Source organism: Macrobrachium rosenbergii, chromosome 14, assembly GCF_040412425.1.
Source record: "Macrobrachium rosenbergii isolate ZJJX-2024 chromosome 14, ASM4041242v1, whole genome shotgun sequence".
Taxonomy (NCBI): Eukaryota; Metazoa; Arthropoda; class Malacostraca; order Decapoda; family Palaemonidae; genus Macrobrachium; species Macrobrachium rosenbergii.
The window spans coordinates 228,648-248,286 of record NC_089754.1 but is presented as its reverse complement, the minus strand read 5'-3'; the positions used below and the strand labels follow the sequence as shown (position 1 = coordinate 248,286).

Sequence of the window (19,639 nt, the reverse complement as noted above, 5' to 3'; positions counted from 1 at the left end):
CTGTCGTCTGAGCTGTACGAGGAGCCTTCTGGAGCAAACCGAGAATATTATCCAGTTTGCTCTGAATCAGGTCAACTGAAGGAGGAACAACGTCCAAGACGACACTACCACGAAGCGGTGGAAGAGCAGGCGCCAATGGGCGCTTGGGGGGCGCTGTAGAGACAGGAGCCAGTGATGTAAACTGATGGTGAACGGGTGCCAGTGGGCACTCATCTGCAAACGAGAGCTTGGGCACTTCAACGCTAGTTGCTGGCCACTCAGGCGCTGATTGTAGAGATGAAGGTGCTGGGTGCGCAACTCCTGATGAAGTGGTTCCTTTATTCAACAAAGAACGTCTACTCACCACAAGGCGCTTCGGTGCCAATTTACAACTGTCATCAGAAGAAGCAGAAGAGATTTGTTCCGGGCTATCCCAGTGACTGCATGAGGGGTGCGCTGAATCCTTGCCCTTCTTACAAGGAACAGAAGAAATCTCAAAATCCACTGCACGCCTTTTCAGTGGGCATGACTTGTCCGCATAGCGCTGTGCACGCCTGGGACTAAATTCTTCGGGGCTGGAGGACATACAGTGAGCACTCACTAGAAGGCCTTTCCAACGGCCTTTGGTTGCAGTCTAGGATTCATCAACAGACTGAACCGAGGGGGTGACTGCTCGGGGGCAGACCCCACCAACCTCCCTTAGGCTACCAGTTTGACTCCTCCCAGGTGCTGGGGAGTATGTCAGGGACCTTGGCCTAGGAGAATCAGTGGGCTGAACAGCCACCTCCTCCACTACCACTGCACTTGCACTGAGTGCTCTGACTCACTCTTATCCATTAACACTTTCACCAATGATGCTAATTTTGCGATCAATTGCAAAATTAACTTGAAGCGAGTGTCAATTTTCGACTCCAGACCGGTGATGGTGTTGGGATCGGAAACGTGAGAGCCGGGTGAAGGAGAGGGTTGCACAGGTGGAGGAGATGGAACGGGATCGGAAGAAATTACAGGTGCAATTTCATCCGACTTAGCGGATGAATCCTGACTAGTTAAAGCTTTACTAGATTCCCTAGCAAGAGCTTTCCTCTTCCTATCTCTAGCTAGTTTCTTAAGATGTGAATCTAAATTCTTCCACTTCTTTAAATCCCAGTCACTACACTCCTCACAACGTATATCCACTGAACATGTTTGTCCCCTACTCTGAACACAAACAGTGTGAGTCAGTCTTTAGTAAGATTCTTTAGCCAATCCTGGAAAATTCTAAGACAAGTCCAAAAAACGGGCAAAAAGTCGTAAACCAATGATCAAAACTCGCCTAACACTATCTGAATTATGCCAAAAGGCTACGAAAATAAATACTTCATCGATCGAAGATAGGGCAAACAACCAGCAAAGTATAAATTTCAAAATTCAAGCTGCTGCCAACCACAGTCCTTCAACCACAGCCGGCAGAGACAAATTGAAGTTCTTTGCTATGCTGTACCTCTTCTTCCCCCCGAAAGTGGGCGGGGCATGTCACCATAACCAAAACAAACTAGCGTGACCTGCAATTTCAAAATTTTAAGCTGCTGGTTAAAAGAAACTAATACCTATGCAATTACTGGGTAAGTTACCTATATAAAAAAATCTTATTTGAAGAAAACCATGAGTAAAATGGGTATGACTGTAAATTTAAAAGAGAATTGTGTTAAAATAGAAGTATTATGGGAAATGAAGGTCAAGTTAAGAGAAGATAAACAGGGTCACCTAAGAATACCAATTTTGAGGAGGAAAGTAGAAGAAGAATTGTTATGGAGGGATGGAAGGGAAAGAGTCTAAGGGAAATTAAAGGTGCAATGATGAATTTACATCTACAATTTGGTCACGGAGGTGGAGATGAAATATGGAAGCTAACGGAAGAAGCACAGCATCCTGATGGTTTGAGAGGGAAAGAAAAAGAGGAAATAAAAAAGTTACTAACAGACTTGATTGCAAGTTGTGAGGTATGTCAAAGATACAAAAGAAATCCAGCTAAACCAATAGTGGGATTTTCTTGGAGTCAAACATCTCATGAAGTTGTAGCAGTGGATGTGGGAGAGACAGAAGGGAGAAAGTTCTTGGCTGTGGCAGTGGATGTGGGAGAGATAGAAGGGAGAAAGTTCTTGGCTGTGGCAGTGGATGTGGGAGAGATAGAAGGGAGAAAGTTCTTGGCTGTGGCAGTGGATGTGGGAAAGATAGAAGGAGAAAATTCTTGGCTGTGGCAGTGGATGTGGGAGAGACAGAAGAGGAGAAAGTTCTTGGTAAAGGTAGATATGGCAACGAGGTATTGTCAGGCTTTTTGGATAAAAGACAAGAAACCAGAAACTATTATAAAGACACTTTTGATGGGTGGTTTGCAATATTTGGAGCACCTTCTAAAATATTATCAGACAATGGGGGGAAGTTCAAAATGAAAAAGTGAGGAGGATGGCAGAAAGATGGAATATTAAACTATTGGCGACAGCATCTGAACCTCCATGGAGCAATGGAATATGTGAGAAGATGGTAGGCATAATCAGAGAAAGCTTAAGAAAGATGAAAGATGAGGAAGTGAATTGGCCAATAGCATCAAGATGGGTGGTGAGTGCCAGGAAATTGCTTAATAAATAATGACGTTTTCTCCCCTAACCAATTTCTGTAGTATTTGGGAAAAACCCTTCTTTGCCAAATTTAATGGGAGAAGAAAGTTCAAGTCCTGCAAGCAGAGAGAAAGGTATGGAAGAAAGCAGAGTAAGGGACACACTGAATGCAATGCATAAGGTCAGAATAGTGTTTATCAAAAATGAGTCTTGTCATAAAATAAGAATTGCTTTAAATCTGAAGAAGCAGCAGTGAGAGATGAGGTCTTCTATAACAGAAAAAGTGAAAATGAACGGAGAGGACCTGCTCAGGTAGTGGGAGTGGAGGGTAAAACAGCAGTGGTTAAACATGGGGATTCTCTAAAAGAAGAGGCTAGAATACATGTTATTAGGATTCAAAGACTATCGCCAGAAAAAGAGAAGATGACTAAAATAGATAAAACACACACTGTGAAGGATGAATCCTGTGCATCAAAGGAAGGGAATAAAGATAGATGGGCAGGAAGGAAAGATGATAATGGGCTGGAGAAGGAATGCAGATGTAGAGGAGACTATAGAAAGAGATTTGGCAGAGGAAACACAGGAAGATGAAGGGAAAGTGAGGTAACAGAAGAAGAAAGTGAGGTAATAGAAGATGAGTTAAAAGAGGAGATACCCACATTCAAAAAGGGAAACAGAGTTAGAGCTAAAAACAAAAATACAGGACAAGCAGAAGAGTGGACTATACTGAGTCTTGCAGGAAAAAGATCAAGCAAATCTTGGGCTGATTCGTACAGTGTAGAAGACTCACAGTCAGGTGCCAAGGGATGGGTTAACTTAGGAGATTAGAGTCATGTAGAAAAAATTGAAGATGAAGACGAGGTTTTGCTAGGATTTGAAAATAAGTAATTTGAAGCTAAAGAAAATGAACTGCAAAGTGGAGAGAAAACAAGGTATATGAGGAGGTAAATGAGGTTGGACAGAAGGCTATACCTACAAGATGGATAGTTTGGACAGAAGGCTATACCTACAAGATGGATAGTAACTGAAAAGGTAAAAGGGGGGAAAGGATATGTAAAGCAAGACTGGTAGCTAGAGGTTTTGAAGACGAAATGGCTGAATGGGAAAAAGACGCTCCTACATGCAATGCCCAAATTTAAAAATTTTGTTTGACAATAATAAAATTGAAAGACTGGACTTGCTATACATTAGATGTGAAAACTGTATATTTACAAGGTGATGAAATACAAAGAGAGGTGTATTTAAAAACACCTGGTGAAGATTATTGGAGTGGATTATGGAAACAGGAAAACTGCTTATGGGTTCAAGGATGCAGCAAAGGCATGGTACTCTAAGGTGGTAAAAGTGGTGGAGGAGCTTAAAGGTGAGAGAAGTAAATTAGAACCTAATATATTCTTTTGGAGGAAAGACAAAAAATTGAATGGTATTTTATGCACACATGCAGATTTTTGTTATGGAGGAACTGAAGGATTTTTAAAGGAAACAATTGGGAAATTGAAAGGGAAATTGCAAGCAGGAGAACAATAAAGTAAAAGTTTTAAGTATATAGGAGTAATGGCAGAGCATAAGGAAAATAGAATTTGTTGTAATCAGTGGCAGTATAAGAGAACCAGAAGCTAGAAGATTTACAGGTAATCGAGTATTAGGACAAAAGGAGTTAACAGAGTATAGATCAGTGGTACGACAGTTGAACTGGGTTGAATTGTTAGTGAATTAAGTAAAGCTTTTAAAGAAGGAACAACTCAAGATATGAACATGCTTTGACAGTAGCACCTTAACTTAACACACAGACATTTTGGGGTCTCTCTGGCTGTATGCTAAGTAACAAAGTCTGTTTGTAAATTATGTCTTGCACTGGACAATTTTCCACACACCTCACCTCCAACAGCAATTCCAAGTGATTCAAAACCTGAACTAACTTGTACTTCAGAGATTGATCTAAGAATGTATCACCTGTAAAATCGTAACAAACCAAGAAATATGAAGTTTTCATAATAAAACTAATATTGTAATAATTACCTGAACACCTGAATTAGCCCTGGTCACCTACCAGCCCAGACTAAGTCCCCATAGCTTTTACCCACTAAGTGGGTAATTAATTTCAAAGTTAATCAACGCTTACAGGAAAATCTTGTCAAATGAGTTACCTGAACCACCGTTGGCAACACTGCTGCAAGTCCTGGCCATTGAACTAGATCCCAGATCTGCATTATCAACTATTCAAATTGAAGTGGGGAGGAGGGTGGGAATCGTTCAGGTGTTCAGGTAAGTATTACAATATGATATTTTAATGATAAAATAAAGTTTGTTCATACTTACCTGGCAGATATACTGTATATATAGCTGTATTCTCCGAAGTCCGACAGAATTTCAAAGCCAACATCGCGGCACACGGAGTGGCCGGTCAGGTGGTTAGTACCCATTCCCGCCGCTGGGAGGCGGGTATCAGGAACCATTCCCATTTTCTATTCAGATTTTCTAACGCCACTGACTCCTGAGGGGAGGAGGGAGGGCAATATGAATATATATATCTGCCAGGTAAGTATGAACAAACTTTATTTTATCATTAAAATATCATTTTGTTCATGAGACTTACCTGTCAGATATATATATAAAATGAATACCACCTTTGGAGGGGGTAGAGACAGCCAAGAATTAGGGAAAAAAAAATTTCCAATTATTGGTAAAATTATTTTGGTTCCTTATCTGATAGCGTAGCTGACTGAGTGATTACTGTCACTCTAGTCTGCTTCTGCTTTACTAGAGACCCCAGCAAGGTAGTGACCTATATAGCTGGCGACTTCTAGATGATCTGTCAACGGGGCGTGACCACAATGTGACTAGATCATAGACCATACAAAGAGGACAAAAGAGCATTACTAACCACCTAACCAACACCTAAAGCGTTAGTTTGCAAAGGATTGGGAAGACTGCCTCCAGTAGTCGACCCAACAACCATAAAAACACAATTAAAAAGGGATAGGATCAGAGTTACCCCTGTCCCCAAGGTTGCTGAAGCAGCAATGTATGGTCCCAGCGAAAAGCAATTTTCATATGCTACCTAAACATCTTGCCAAGAGTGTGAGGCAAACACCGAATTGACTTCCTCCAAAATGTGGCACTAAAATGTCACTGAGTACCATATTTTTCTGGAACGCCATGGAGGTAGCAACTGCCCTCACCTCGTGAGCGTTAACTCTCAACAACTTGAAGTTGGAGTCGTCACAACTAGAGTGTGCATCCTTAATGACGTCCCTAATGAAGAATGCCAGTGCATTCTTCGACATAGGTTTAACTGGTTGCCTCACAGAACACCATAAAACATCCAAGGGACCACGAGTGTCCTGTGTTCTTTTAAGGTAGTACTTGAGAGCTCTAACTGGACATAGAACTCCCTCAGGTTCCTGTCCAATAAGGTCTGCTAAACCTTTAATTTCAAAGTGTCTAGGCCAAGGGTTAGAAGGCCTTTCATTCTTAGCCAAGAACTTAGGGCTTAAAGAATAGACAGCATTGTGTTCCTTGAAGCCCACATGACGGCCTCGAACTTCTCTCACTCTCTTATCCAGCGAGCCAGAGCCGTGAGGAATGCTCTTTTCTCTAACATCCTTAAGAGATGCAGAGTGGAGAGGCTCAAAAGGACTAAACATCAAAAACTTGAGCACTACGTCCAAGTTCCAAGCAGGGGAAATTAGCTGAGGAACCTTGGACGTCTTGAAAGAGCTCGTAAGATCGTGGAGGTCCTTATTGTCAGACAAATCTAATCCTCTGTGTCTGAAAACAGTCCTTTAAGCATGCTCCGATAACACTTGATAGTCGGGAACTGCTATATCGAGTTTTTTCTCTTAAGTAAAGGAGAAAATCAAACCTGGCTCACAGTGATAGAGGAAGAGGAAAAGCCCTTCTTTCTACACCAACCTTTGAAGGTTGCTCACTTGGCTTGGATATATCCTTTAGATGAAGAACTTCTGGCTCTAGCGATGGCCCGTGCCACCTGGCCAGAAAAACCCCTTCGCTCTGACCAATTTTCGATAGTCTGAAAGCAGTCAGGTTCAGAGCGGGAGATTTTGAAGATATCTCGTGAAGTGGGTTGTATGAGCAGGTCTGCTCTCATAGGAAGGGTCCTCGGGCGTCTACCAACCAGAAGAGAAACTCCGAGAACCAGTGGTTCGAAGGCCAAAACGGGGGATGAGAGTCATTCTCGTCCCTTGTGAGGCCGCAAAACTTGCGTCATGACTTCTCCCAGAATTTTGAACGGGGAAAAAGCGTAAACATCTATTCCCGTCCAATCCCAGAGAAGAGCATCTATCACAACTGCCCCTGGGTTGAGTACAGATGAGCTTTATAGAGGGAGCCTCACTGTTCTTGAGGTCGTGAAAAGATCCACAAGATGGCGACCCCAAAATTTCCAAAAATCTTGGCAAACCTCCTGATGAAGGGTCCATTCCTTCGGCAGGAGTTGATGGCGCCAACAGAGCAGGTCTGCTCGAACATTTTCGACCCCTGCAACAAAACTTGTGAGAATCGAAATGTTGCTCAGCATAGGCTCAAAGAATAATCTCTCTTGCAAGGCTGAACAGGAACAAGAGTAGTGTTCCCCCCTGTCTCTTGAGGTAATCCAATGCTAGTCCGAACTAGAACTACGATTGCAAACTTGGACCTCGAAGAATTGGAGAGCTAAAAGATAGCCGCCAAATCTTTGATGTTGATGTGCCAGGACACCTGTTCCTCTCTCCAGGTTCCTAACACTTTTTATCTCCCTCTAGTGTTGCCCCCCAACCTGTTGACGACCCGTCGGAAAAACAACACTAGGTCGGGGTTCAGAAGCTTGAGGAGATCCCTTTCTGCAATTCCGTTGGATCGAGCCACCACTACAGATCCTCTTTATAGAAGGAAGAATTCTCAATTCCTCTTTCAAGTCTTCCTTGCTTTGCCAGTTCTCCAACAAAAAGAACTGAAGAGGCCTGAGATGCAGACTCCCAGAAACAAACTTCTCCAGCGAGGAAATGGTCCCCAGCAGACTCATTCATTCCTTCACCTAGCATGTTTCCTTTCCAAGAAGGCCGAAACTTTTTCGTACATAGAAGTTGCCGTTCTTGCAACGGAGACGCTATAAAAGCCGCTGAATACATCTGAATTCCCAGACACAATGGACAGTGAGGGGATCAGCTGCGACTTTTCCACAGACCAGAAGTCCCAGGGACTTCACGAGTTGCAGAGTCAACTGAAGGTCCTCCAGATACCTTCGCCGACGACGCCGAATCAACCAGTCGTCCAAGTACAGAGAGATCCTGACGTGCGACAGGTGCAACTGCATCGCAACGTTTTTCATGAGAAGTGTAAACACCCTCGGAGCAAAATGTGACGCCAACAGCATCTGGTGTTCCCAGGCGGTCACCCATCCAAGTACTGACCAGACCCAACGTTGCTTAACTTCGCTGATCGGACGAGAAGCGGTGTTTTCAACGTGGTATGGCTATTATGCAGAGTCCAAAGCAGAGAGCCTGAACTGGTACGTCTAGTCCCCAAGACAACCTGAGATACTTCATCGAACGTGGATGAATTGGGGCGTGAAGATAAGTATCTTGGAGATCCAAAGATACCATCCAATCCCGGGATGAAGGGCTCCTAGTATTGACTGCGAGGTCTCCATCTTGAACTTTTCCTTCCGGACCAAGTTGTTCGACCTGTTGACGCCCAAGACGGGTCTCCAGCCTACTGAAAGTTTTGGGACTAGAAACAATCTGTAGTAAAATCCCGGGAACACCGAGTCCAAGACCTGTTCCACTGCTCTCCGCTCGAGCATCTGTTCGAGCAGGTCAAACAGAATTTTCTGTTTGACAGGATGGCAATTGGGAAACAAAAACAAAGGAGGAGGAGACAGGAAGGGAATCAAGTAACCTCTCTCTAACAGTAGGAGGGACCAAACGTCTGCCCTCTCTCTTTCCAGGCTTGTGCAAAATGAAGCCTGGTTGCTAATGGAGTCTGGAGATGAAAGGAGTCACTTGCTACCTCTCTGGAAGTGACATTCCTTCAGGAAAAAACTCTCTCATGCTGTCTGACCCCTGCTAGGTCTCGTGTTGCTTCCCATGGAAGCCCCTTTGTTTGTAGGCAAATTTATTTAGCTTTTTTTGTATCATTGAGATCGGTGCATTAACCCCCAAGGAGATGCAGTTTGAATGTCGATAACTTTAGTTTTGAGATAAACGATATTTTTTTCTCTGTGTATTTATTTGCTTGCTGTTACACAGTTTGATGTTTTTATGACATATTTGAAAAGCCAAAAATAACAATAGACTTGCAAAGTAATATAACTTGCTAAATGAAGCTAGATGAAGTCTGAGTGTCAAAACACGGCTCAGGTTGGGCAGCGACGTCTTAAAGCTTAGTCAAGCTCTGAGCTGCTACTGACTGACTGCCACTGACTGCCCTCATCATTCCTGCTTTAGCTGATGCGTCACTAGGTCCACAGGGTTGCCATAGACGCATTAGATATTATTATTTCATAGCTAAAAGGAAATTACTACCGATATACTGACATTATCATTACATTATACGAAAAAGTAATTTTGTCTATGATAGGTTACTGTTTTTGTTTATAACTCCTAACTATGGCGAATTTTTAATAAAAAACTTTCTGAGAAGATAGTCAGGATATGTATGATGCCATATATAAAATATCCCAGAAAATTTTGATTTTTCGATTTTTTTTTTGATTCAAATGCTCCCCATTAAGACAAAGACAACTGCGAAGGTGGAGAGAGAGGAGCCGAAGGTTGAAAAGTCTCAGGAAACAGATCCTTAAGAAAATAGCCAGTCTGATAATCAGAGGAAGAAGAAGACGAAAGATGTTTCTCTTCATCCAAAGGCTGTGACGAAAGAGGATGTTCTTCCCCAGCTGGCGGGTCTTGAGTGAGTGGTGAAAGTAGTTCCATCTTCTTTCCTAAATCTCAAACGAAGAAGTCGTCATTCTTTTGAGGGGAACATCCTTGCGATCGAGCCATGCTAATCTTCTCTGTATCAAAACGTATATTTACCCATGGCTACTGGCTAAATTAAGAAGGACATCAGATGTTGAAGCGGGTAGTTGTGCGGCATGATGTACAACTGGAGCGATCAACACAAGACTTGAAGCTATACTAAAGCGACGCGGAGCGTCATGGCGTGAAAAAAACAAAGGCTCCGTGGCATTTTTCTCCTTCAAGAGAGTCACAGCGTTCTTCGTAAATGCGTGATTGCTATTGCTAGCGCTTCAGCGTCAAGGTGAAATTTGCGAGGCGTGAGAGCGTGAGCGCACGAAGAGCAAGACACGCGCTTCCTGGCGCGAGTCAAGAGAAAAGTCCAACACCTCAAATCGGGAAGACGATAGGAAGCCACTAAACACTCTCTCTAGACGACAGACGAAGCCCCAAAACATCTAGCAGACAAGGAAGACGAAGGAGACGAAGGTGAAAGTCTGTACCTCTTAACAGGCAGTTTCGAATCTTGAAAGGTTCATGAGAGCATCCAGCTGTTGTTGCAAACCCAACAAAATCTTACGCGGCGTTGGAGAAGCCACTCTCTCGGGAGAAGGGCTGAACCTGAGAGAAGGAAAGGGGCGAGAGACGTATACTTCCTTCTCACAGGGGAAGAAGCTCTAGCCCAGCTTGCCTTAGCGCGACAGGGGGTCCAGAGTAGCGTCATCATCCGAAAAACACTTTATTCTCTTCTGCGAGGAATATCCACGCAACTTTCGGGGAAGAGCACAAACGTCTAGAGGAAGAGGACGTGAAGCGTCCTCTCCTCTAAGCTTCTCTTAAGAGGGCGAGAGTCCAACCGAGAGCTCCAACCCCGAGGCGGGAGGACGTGTCGGAGGACGAGAAGCAATCCTTCAGGATGCGTGCCTGAACACGATCCCCCTGGCAGCCTGGGTAGCGTCATCAGGACCTGCCGAAGGGACGCCAGATCGGTGGGAAGCCCCTTGCCTCCCTCATGCGGCTTTCGACATGCCCCCTCCCTGGTCCTGGGAGTTCGACAGAGGTCCAGGCCTAGAGGCATTATAGGGCCGATCTGACGCCCCCTCCACAACACTAGGGGCACTAGCACTAACACTTTATTTGAATTGCATTCACTTTAGTTTCAAGAGCACATTGACTCCAACACGAGAGCCAGGGATTTTACCTTCTGCAGCAACAAACTACAGGGGTAGTACTAAAATTTACTACAGGGTTACTAGTAGGAGAAAACCCTGACTGTCCATCTAAGGATGCACTCTAGGAGGAAGATCTCCTCAGCCTATCACGCTCCAATTTAAGCATATAGGCTTCATATTTCTTCCACTCACCCTCAGATAATCCCACACATTCATTATACGATTATCATAGAGCATTGAACACCCTTACATTCAGACATACATAAAGAGTGAGGAACTATCAAAGTCTTCGATAGCCTCACCTTACATTCACCCAAGCTACAGACTCAATAGCTAGAGGTAAGACATCTTAATTATAAGAAAAGTCAAAAGCAAAATCAAAACGGTCCACAAAGAACGTATGCCAAGTCACAGATCCAGTCGAATACCAAAAACAACCAAAATACTTAAGTGACAACAAATTTCGAAATCCAAATGGCGGAGGAACTGACAACAGGTGTTGACAGTCCAGCGACAGAGAAAATCTGAATAGAAAATGGGAATGGTTCCTGATACCCGCCTCCCAGCGGCGGGAATGGGTACTAACCACCTGCCCGGCCACTGCGTGTGCCGCGAATTTTGAAATTCTGTCGGACTTCGGAGAATACAGCTATATATATATATCTGACAGGTAAGTCTCATGAACAAAATTAGTTTTATTATGAAAACTTCATATTGCAATACACTCCCTGAACACCTGAATTAGCCCGATTAACAAAATTTAGTGGAGGTGGGATCAATCTAATTCAGCCCGACCTGCCAACAGGGAAAGCAAGTAACCCATTATTCGCCTACTCTGTATAAATGAATGTATCCTCACCTGGTTATCCCACTTGGCAGGTGAGAATGTCTGTGAGAGAGTCATTCAGGTGTTCACGTCAGTCTCATGTCTAGGTACTGGCTGAGTCACTCCCTAACACCTGATGTGGCCTATTAAAAAAATCCTCATGGATAGAGAGTAGTAAAATAAAAACCAACCTACCATGTGGCTAATCACAGCCTCCCATAATTAGTGGAGAACAATGAACCTCCCATGTGGCTAATCAAAGCACTCTCACTTATGGAGGGTCTGAGTCGAGCTACCTCTCATGTGGTATTCAAACCTCCTCATGGATAGAGAGTAGCAAAATAAAAACCAACCTACCATGTGGCTAATCACAGCCTCCCATTAGTGGAGAACAATGAACCTCCCATGTGGCTAATCAAAGCACTCTCATTTATGGAGGGTCTGAGTCGAGCTACCTCTCATGTGGTATTCAAACCTCCTCATGGATAGAGAGTAGCAAAAAAAAATAAAAACCAACCTACCATGTGGCTAATCACAGCCTCCCATGATTAGTGGAGAACAATGAACCTCCCATGTGGCTAATCAAAGCACTCTCATGTATGGAGGGGGGTCTGAACCTCCCATGTGGCTAATCAAAGCACTCATGTATGGAGGGGTCGATGAACCTCCCATGCGGCTAATCAAAGCACTCTCATGTATGGAGGGGTACGAAGAACCTCCCATGTGGCTATTGTAGCCTCTCATGTATGGAGGAGAAGTTGAGTGTGCAGGATCTTCGAGTTCTTCGCAGTCCATTGCCGTCGAGTCTGCGCAGAAGAGGTTGAAGAAACCAAACCTGTCAACTGGATCTGCCTATCTTCACAGTACTAAAGTCAATCAAACTTAATATTCTCACTATGAACCCCGACTAACAGAGAATCCAAAATTCCAAATTTCCTGACTACATTCATTACCTATAGTTCCCCCCACCCTTAACATTACTATGTAATTATAAGATCGAGTTGGTCGTCGCAAAGGGAACAAGCGAGAAATTCTTCTTCGTAGAAAACTGAACGTCTTTAGGTAGAAGTCGTGAAAACGACGACGACTCCAAGTGGCCGCCGCTAAGAACCTCCGCACTAAGAGAGTACCCACTTAGCTAAATGAACGCACCCACGATAGAAGGGTTAGCGGCTACACACGGACTAAGAGTATAACTTTCATGTAAAAAGGAGAACCATGGATCTCCCAAGTGACTATTCAGAGCCTACCCATTAAGGAGGGAATGAGACAGTGTGCAGAGCAGATGACCCTCCGCCCTGCAGGTTGCGGCAAAGGCCGACAAGCGCAGAAGTATCCCAGCACCGACAAAAACAACCTAGGCTAGCCTATGAGAGCACCTCTTTGGACTCTCGTGGGAAACTATCAAAGACTAGGATACTTAAAATACTCTGAACTTAAGTTCATGTGATTATACTATCACTGTTGCTTAAGATTCTAAAGCCTAAAAAGGAATTTTTCTATCTGGTTAACCTAATAATCACCGCACTACGTGAATACTACCTTAGCTAAATGAGCGCAATCTAGATAATAGACTTCGCCATTAAACGTGGACTAAGTGAATAACCTTCCGAGTCTTCGTATGAAGAGAATACCACCTCAACTAACTGAATGCACCCTAGACAGGAGAATTCGCTACTATACGCAGTGGGGCGAATTGAATGTCTCTTAAGTGAAGGAAGAAAACAAAGACGGACTCGCAAGCAACTACCTCCAGAATAGAAGACTCTGAACCATTCATTAGAAAAGAAGATGAAGTGGACATACTCCGAATACTGTGCGGTAATGAAAAAAAGTCTGTTAAATAAGGCATAAACCTTGCATAAACCACACGAAATCGTGAAGTGTGCCTGCAACTGTGTTCGTGTAGTGAGCGCTTATGAACCAGGAACCCTTTCTCCGAAAGTAACTAATCACATCCTTCGACAGCGGATGGGAAGGATTCCGCGGAGAGACAAGAAGTGTACACGAAGCGGACGGAGTTTATCAACCTTGATAATTATTCGCATCGGACATAAAGATATCCCCGCTGATGCCGAACTGAACACTTGCAGATAAAGAACCTTAAATGAACGAAGCAGAGTTTAAGCCTCGGACACGACTTCCGGAAGAAGAGAAATACTTATTTTCCTGCCTTGGAAACTGGCCTAGAAACTTCCCGAAGCTCTCCCATTGTTTTATCTGCAGCTAAAGCCGAAAGAAAGAAATAAAACACCTAACCAATTATCTTAACATTAGAACTTCCGACAAATCTCACGAGGGAGCCCGAGGGAACGTAACAAGTCAAAGAAGATCTTACTACTAGAAATTTTCGGGAAGATAGAAAAATGTACTGCAAGTGCTAAGCGGTAGCCAGCAATAGCCAAAAATGTTAGAATCTCGACTTTCCGAAGAAATAAAAGAAAACCAGCTATTTCAGTTATGGCAGGCCTAAAGATGGAATGACCTTCTTTACGACACAGACTTCCCCATGTCAAGTTGACCTGGTAAAGCTTACGGGTTGACTTCTCAAGCTGAAAGAAACAGTCTAGACATAGCTTTAGAGTGTCTGGACTGTCTAGCTGTTTGCTCGGCAGTCACCCGCAACTAGGTTCATCCCGCAAGAGTTTGGATGATAATGGTGAAAACGCGGTTGTCTAAAAGATCTTCCATATGAGGAGGAACATCGGAGCTTCTGTAAGGAGCATTAGGAATTCCGGAACCGAGGGCATTAGAGCCAGCAAGGAGCTAGAGTCATAGACGTCTTGACACTACCGCAATTCCTGATTACCTGATGAATGAGACCGAATGGCGGAAAGTATACACCTCTAAGTTCTAATGATCTTGTTCCCCCGAGTTCTCAGATACAACACGGCAGTTACGATGTCGCAAAGCAGACCCACTACTGTGTTGTGCACTAGGACTGAGAAACACCTGAGGGCTTCCTTTACAGCCCTGAGGTTCCCGAAGGTTATGACTCCTCTTGTTCCTGATCCCTCCAGAGGCCCTCCTGGGTTCCTCAAAGGTTGCTCTTCAACCAACCTGCAAAATGAGGCATCTGAGACAGATGAGTTAGGGAAGAGGGGAGACAAGACCTTCCGGATGTTATATGGCTTCTTCCACTATCACAGACGATCCGACACTAATCATTCCAGATTATACCTGCATTCTGATGTGGAAGTCCCAGCGATTCCTGAGACATAGACCATGGAGTGAAAGCATGCGGAGACACAAGACCCTGGAATTGAAATCTTCAAAACTGGCTGTTCCCTGTTAGACAGAACCCTCTACTTCTCATTTTGTACCAAATGCATAATTGAACACTGGAGACATGAGTTAGAAGCAACAAGTTAACCTGGCCATCCCAACCACACTAATCATAGCTTGCTGGACGCTACTGCTGACGAGGGGTATATCATCTTGACCATGGAGCAGATATCCTCCTCCCTAAAAGACTGGTTGCAGAGCGCAAAAGGCGCCCTCAACAGAACCCTCTCGAATGTCCGGATAGTGAGGTGGAAGCTCCTCTGGAACCCCTCCTCTTGAAAGAATGTTGTACAGACAGGCGATTTAAGTGGTATGCCAGCCTGCTGACACTCATTCAGGCAGTGGACTGGTGGAGATCAATTGTTTGAGCAACGGTACCGGTTCTGTCGCATATTCAAATGAACATCGTTGTCGGACTGTGTAGGCTCCTCCAGAACCTTGGATTGAGGATAAGTGAGGATGAAGTTACCATCCGTTTATACTCATTCTCATTGGCTGAAGGAGAACCAATATCCGTACCGGATCCTCTTCTTCAAATGAACAATCCTTGTCGGACTGGTTCGACCGAGCCGGAGGATTGTCGGACTGGTCCGACCGAGCCGGAACAGTAAAGAGGCAGGCTGATTCCTAGCAAACGCCGAACTCGAAAACCCGGAACTTGCTACACCTGACGTATCAATCGCGAACATACTGGAGGCACCAAAGTAGGCTGCGCAAACCCTGCACCACCCAACGGGGATGACACAACACCTGGGCAGACCATGCCCACTCCTGAGAGCGAAGAGGCTGCAACACCCGAACCACTCAAATCCGGATGAATCAAAACCGCATTGAGAATGGGAATCAGGAACTGAAGACACGGAATCAACCCCGAACCAACATGGATGCCTAGACGGAGGGACAGAGAAAACCTGCTGGAAAGTTGAGAAAGAAGAAGCCGAAGGAGGGAAGAAGGAAGAAGCCACACTCGGAGTAACCACTGGAGCGCCCAACGCCGACGTTGGACAGATGGAGAAGGTCCCAACCGGACCAAACTCAAAGGAGTATTGAAGGGGAACTTACGAGGTACCGAACCGAAGGTAACAGAAGAAGGTAGTTACCAACTATCCTGGAGAATGGAAAGGCTGCGGAAACTATCGGTGCTGATACACTGAACGTTGGCGCAGGCGAATCGCCGACTGCCGTAGCATCTGCAAGAATCGCGGAGGATACATTACAGTTAGGAAAACGTAAAGAATGAAATAAGAAGTTGCTGACGTCTCTGCAAACACCTGAGAAGCAACTAGACCGGATGCCTGAGAAACTACCGGATTTGCAAAAGGTGATAAAGACAACAGATCCGTAAAAAGTACCCCCTTCCCTTAACCCCGAAGAGAGAGAGGGGGGGCTGCTGAGCTATAATATACAGGGTTGAAGCAAGAAAGCCTTGCTCTGCTGAGTTAAAAGCCAAGAAAACAGGATGCAACAAAGACCCTGAGAGCCCCCCAAAGAGCGGACCGAAAAGAAGTTTGAGAAGGGCAATGGAAGAAGGCTTAGAAGAAAAAGGGGGGAAAACGGGAAAATTCCGTAGCGGCCGAAGAGGCCATAGATTTCAAAGAAAATAGACTGGTTCTGTTCCCCCCACCCCTGATAATCTTGACAGACATTATCAAATCAGAAAATTCTTTAAGACATGATCATGAATATTGGAAAAACTCGATCGCCAGAATTACCACCATCGCAAGACAAAAGAAATTTTAAAACCCCCAAAGGAAAAGGAACCTTCGAAGAAGGAGTATTCAAGGAAAACAAAAATTCAGAACCAGATACATCAGAAACCAAATTTGAACGACCCTCTACGGATCCGGAAACCTTTGTTGCACAGAGCACGAAGCAGGAAATAAAACCAACGATTGATCGAAATGAGAGACCTAACCATTAGTGACCCCAACCAAACCTGAACCCAAAGAAGACCACGTTCAACTACTTTTCCTGAATACTTCCTAAATTAGAATTCCTACCCTTCTGAGTGATTCCTGATTCTAAATCTACCTTAGAACTTACGCTTTTAGAGGGAAGGGGGAAATCTGCTGCCAACACTGCCTGCTCCGTGCTGGGGGGGCCGGCAGATCCTACCTTCGAGGTTTGCGGTTCTCCATGACCCCCGGCACCCGTTAGGGCTGGTTCTGGAACAGGCAGGGGGGCTGAAAAAGAACGATTAGTATCTACAACACCATTATATCTAGTTTCCGTTAATTTAGTCATAAAGCTAGAAAAATCAACTAGACACACTCAGCTAGTAATATGTCCTCTAACTTTTTGGAATAAGTCTTCCATCTGATCTACCGACCAAGACTCGTCACCTATCTGACTGATACTACACTGCATCTTCCTACATAAAATACAAACAGAATGTCGATCGTGTTTGAGGGTACTCATCCTACGCTTGCAGGACGTGTAGGGCCGATGAGCGTCAGCATCTCCAGCAGTAGAAGGCTCTGTCGTCGAAGATGTAAACGAAGTTGAAGTATCGGCGCTAGCAGATGGCGACGTCTTCTTGTTTGACTTATCCAAACGAGTCCAAAGTACCGATCCCAAAGTCAAATTTGGGAGAGAAGTTCCAAATCCTATCAATAAAGTATCCATCCAGGAGAAAATGCGTTGAAAACAGTCCAAATCGTGATCTGATGTCCAAATTCTTAAATGGGGGTCGGGCTAAATGACCAAAAGTTCACCTGATGTGGGACACACCCACACAGCATGGCGAACAAAAAGCAATTGGGGGTCTCGGCCTCACTCGGCCGGGACTTGCAGCAGTGTTGCCAACGGTACTTCAGGCAACTCATTTGACAAGATTTTCCTGTAAGTGTTGGTAACGCTGACAGTTTATTACCCACTTAGTGGGTAAAAGCTATGGGGATGTAGTTCGGGCTGGTAGGTGACCAGGGCTAATTCAGGTGTTCAGGGAGTGTACTGCAATAATCATACTTATAGAGCTGATAAGTGCGAAAGCCCCTAAGTTGAGCTCATTAACTGCATTGGAGAAAAGCCTTATAAAAAAAACTGGATCTATGGCTGGAGTGTATTAGGAAAAACATATTACAAAACTAAGGTAGTTGCAGAGAGAGAGAGAGAGAGAGAGAGAGAGAGAGAGAGAGAGAGAGAGAGAGAGAGAGAGAGAGAGAGAGAGAGAGAGAGAGAGATGATTCAAGCCTTAGAATAATACAAACATTTTATATACTAACGTCGACTGCCATAATTGATGAGTCTTCTAGGGCAAGTACTTCAATAGTTTTTCAAACAGCTTTCTTTCAACCATCACAACCTGAAAAACAACCACACTTTAATATTGATATTCAGTCTGCACAATCAGTCATTTCCAACTGCTGCAAAATATCTGGTATGTTACAGGGTTTCAGTCAACTGACAGCCTTCAATCAATGGTACCATATAGGCCCATATGTTCATACCCTCAATACTTTTGTAACTAAGTTCATTTATTTAATATGATATAATTTACAACTACTAAGAAATGCGCTGAAGTTTCTTCGGCACAATCAAGTTTTCTGTACAGTGTATAATCAAGGCCACTGAATATAGATCTATCTATCGGTAGTCTTGGTATAATGCTGCATGAGCCGCGGCCCATGAAACTTTAACCACGGCCCTGTGGTAGCCTATCCTATATTGTTGTCAGATGCACAATAATGACTAACTTTGACCTTAAATAAAATAAAAACTACCGAGAAGGCTACAGGGCTGCAGTTTGGTATAACTGATGATTGAGGTGTGGATGATCAGCATCCCAATTTGCAGCCATCTAGCCTCAGTAGTTTTCAAGATCTGAGAGCGGACAGAAAAAGTGCGGACTGACAGACAAAGCATTCACTATAGTTTTCTTTTACTAAAAACTAAAAATGTGGCCATAAAGCAAAGCACTGGGCCACTTTTGGGCATTCGACACTTAAGAAGGTCAAAGAGAGGGCGTTGGAGTGTTGGACAGCAACGTGTACAAAAGAGAGCAGGAATGGAGGTTGGGTCAAAGGCTAAAATGTGGGAGCAACAACAGCTAGGGGCCGAAAGGACACTGCAAACAACCTCAGGAGTGTGAGGTGCACTAACGGCACTTTCTAAGGGGCTAAGTTGAATGTGACTTATTTTTCAGAATGAAAAGCTAGGAAAACTGGATCAAGTAATATGTCCCATAAAAGACAACTGTTAATGAATTTGGCATCACACAGGACACTGCTGAACAAACCAAGGTTAAATTTAATATTGTACCTATAATCCTCATCAACATACCGTAATCCCAAAGCATCTTTCCACAAAAATTCTAGGCTGTGGACGGAACCTAATAAGAATGATTTCTAAGTGTGTGAATCTGGAACCAGTAGATCTATTCTCCGTGAAGCAAACATGTTTGCACCTTCCAACGGCATAAATCTTTAGAGCAATCTGAAGACACCTGCAAGAAAAATGACATTTTATAATAAAATAAAGTTTTATATATACTTACCAAATAATTACATAGCTATAGTTTCTACTTTGCGCGGCAGCTCAAAATTGAAATTCTGAGCGCTTTTGTTTTGAGTGTAGGTATGGTCCCCACCCACTTTCGGGGAAGAATAGGTACAACTTAGCTAAGGAGCTCAATTCGTTTATGCTCTATGTCCATGAGAGGGGAGGAGGGCGGGTTCCGATCATGTAATTATTTGGTAAGTATATATAAAACTTTATTTTATTATAAAAATGTCATTTTTATATAAGTAACTTATCAAATAATTACATAGCTGAATCCCACACTGAGTGGAGGTGGGATAAATGGACATATACTACCCAAAACAC

General features: G+C 43.9%; 1 long non-coding RNA gene and 1 other non-coding gene across 3 annotated transcripts in view; both read right to left on the bottom strand.

The window, feature by feature from the left end:
* LOC136845682 (uncharacterized) overlaps positions 1 to 19,290 on the bottom strand; it is a 37,857-nt gene extending 18,567 nt beyond the window's left edge. The window contains exons 1-2 of one of the 2 annotated variants that reach the window (XR_010855209.1): positions 19,097 to 19,290; positions 18,025 to 18,119 (exon numbers count right to left, since the gene is read on the bottom strand). This is a non-coding gene — a long non-coding RNA (uncharacterized lncRNA). The remainder of the gene's footprint in view (positions 1 to 18,024; positions 18,120 to 19,096) is intronic. The other variant, XR_010855210.1, reaches the window with a different exon arrangement.
* On the bottom strand, positions 7,939 to 8,057 carry LOC136846196 (5S ribosomal RNA). Its single transcript, XR_010855348.1, has one exon. It is a non-coding gene; the product is annotated as a 5S ribosomal RNA (ribosomal RNA).
* Positions 19,291 to 19,639: the final 349 nt, after the last annotated feature.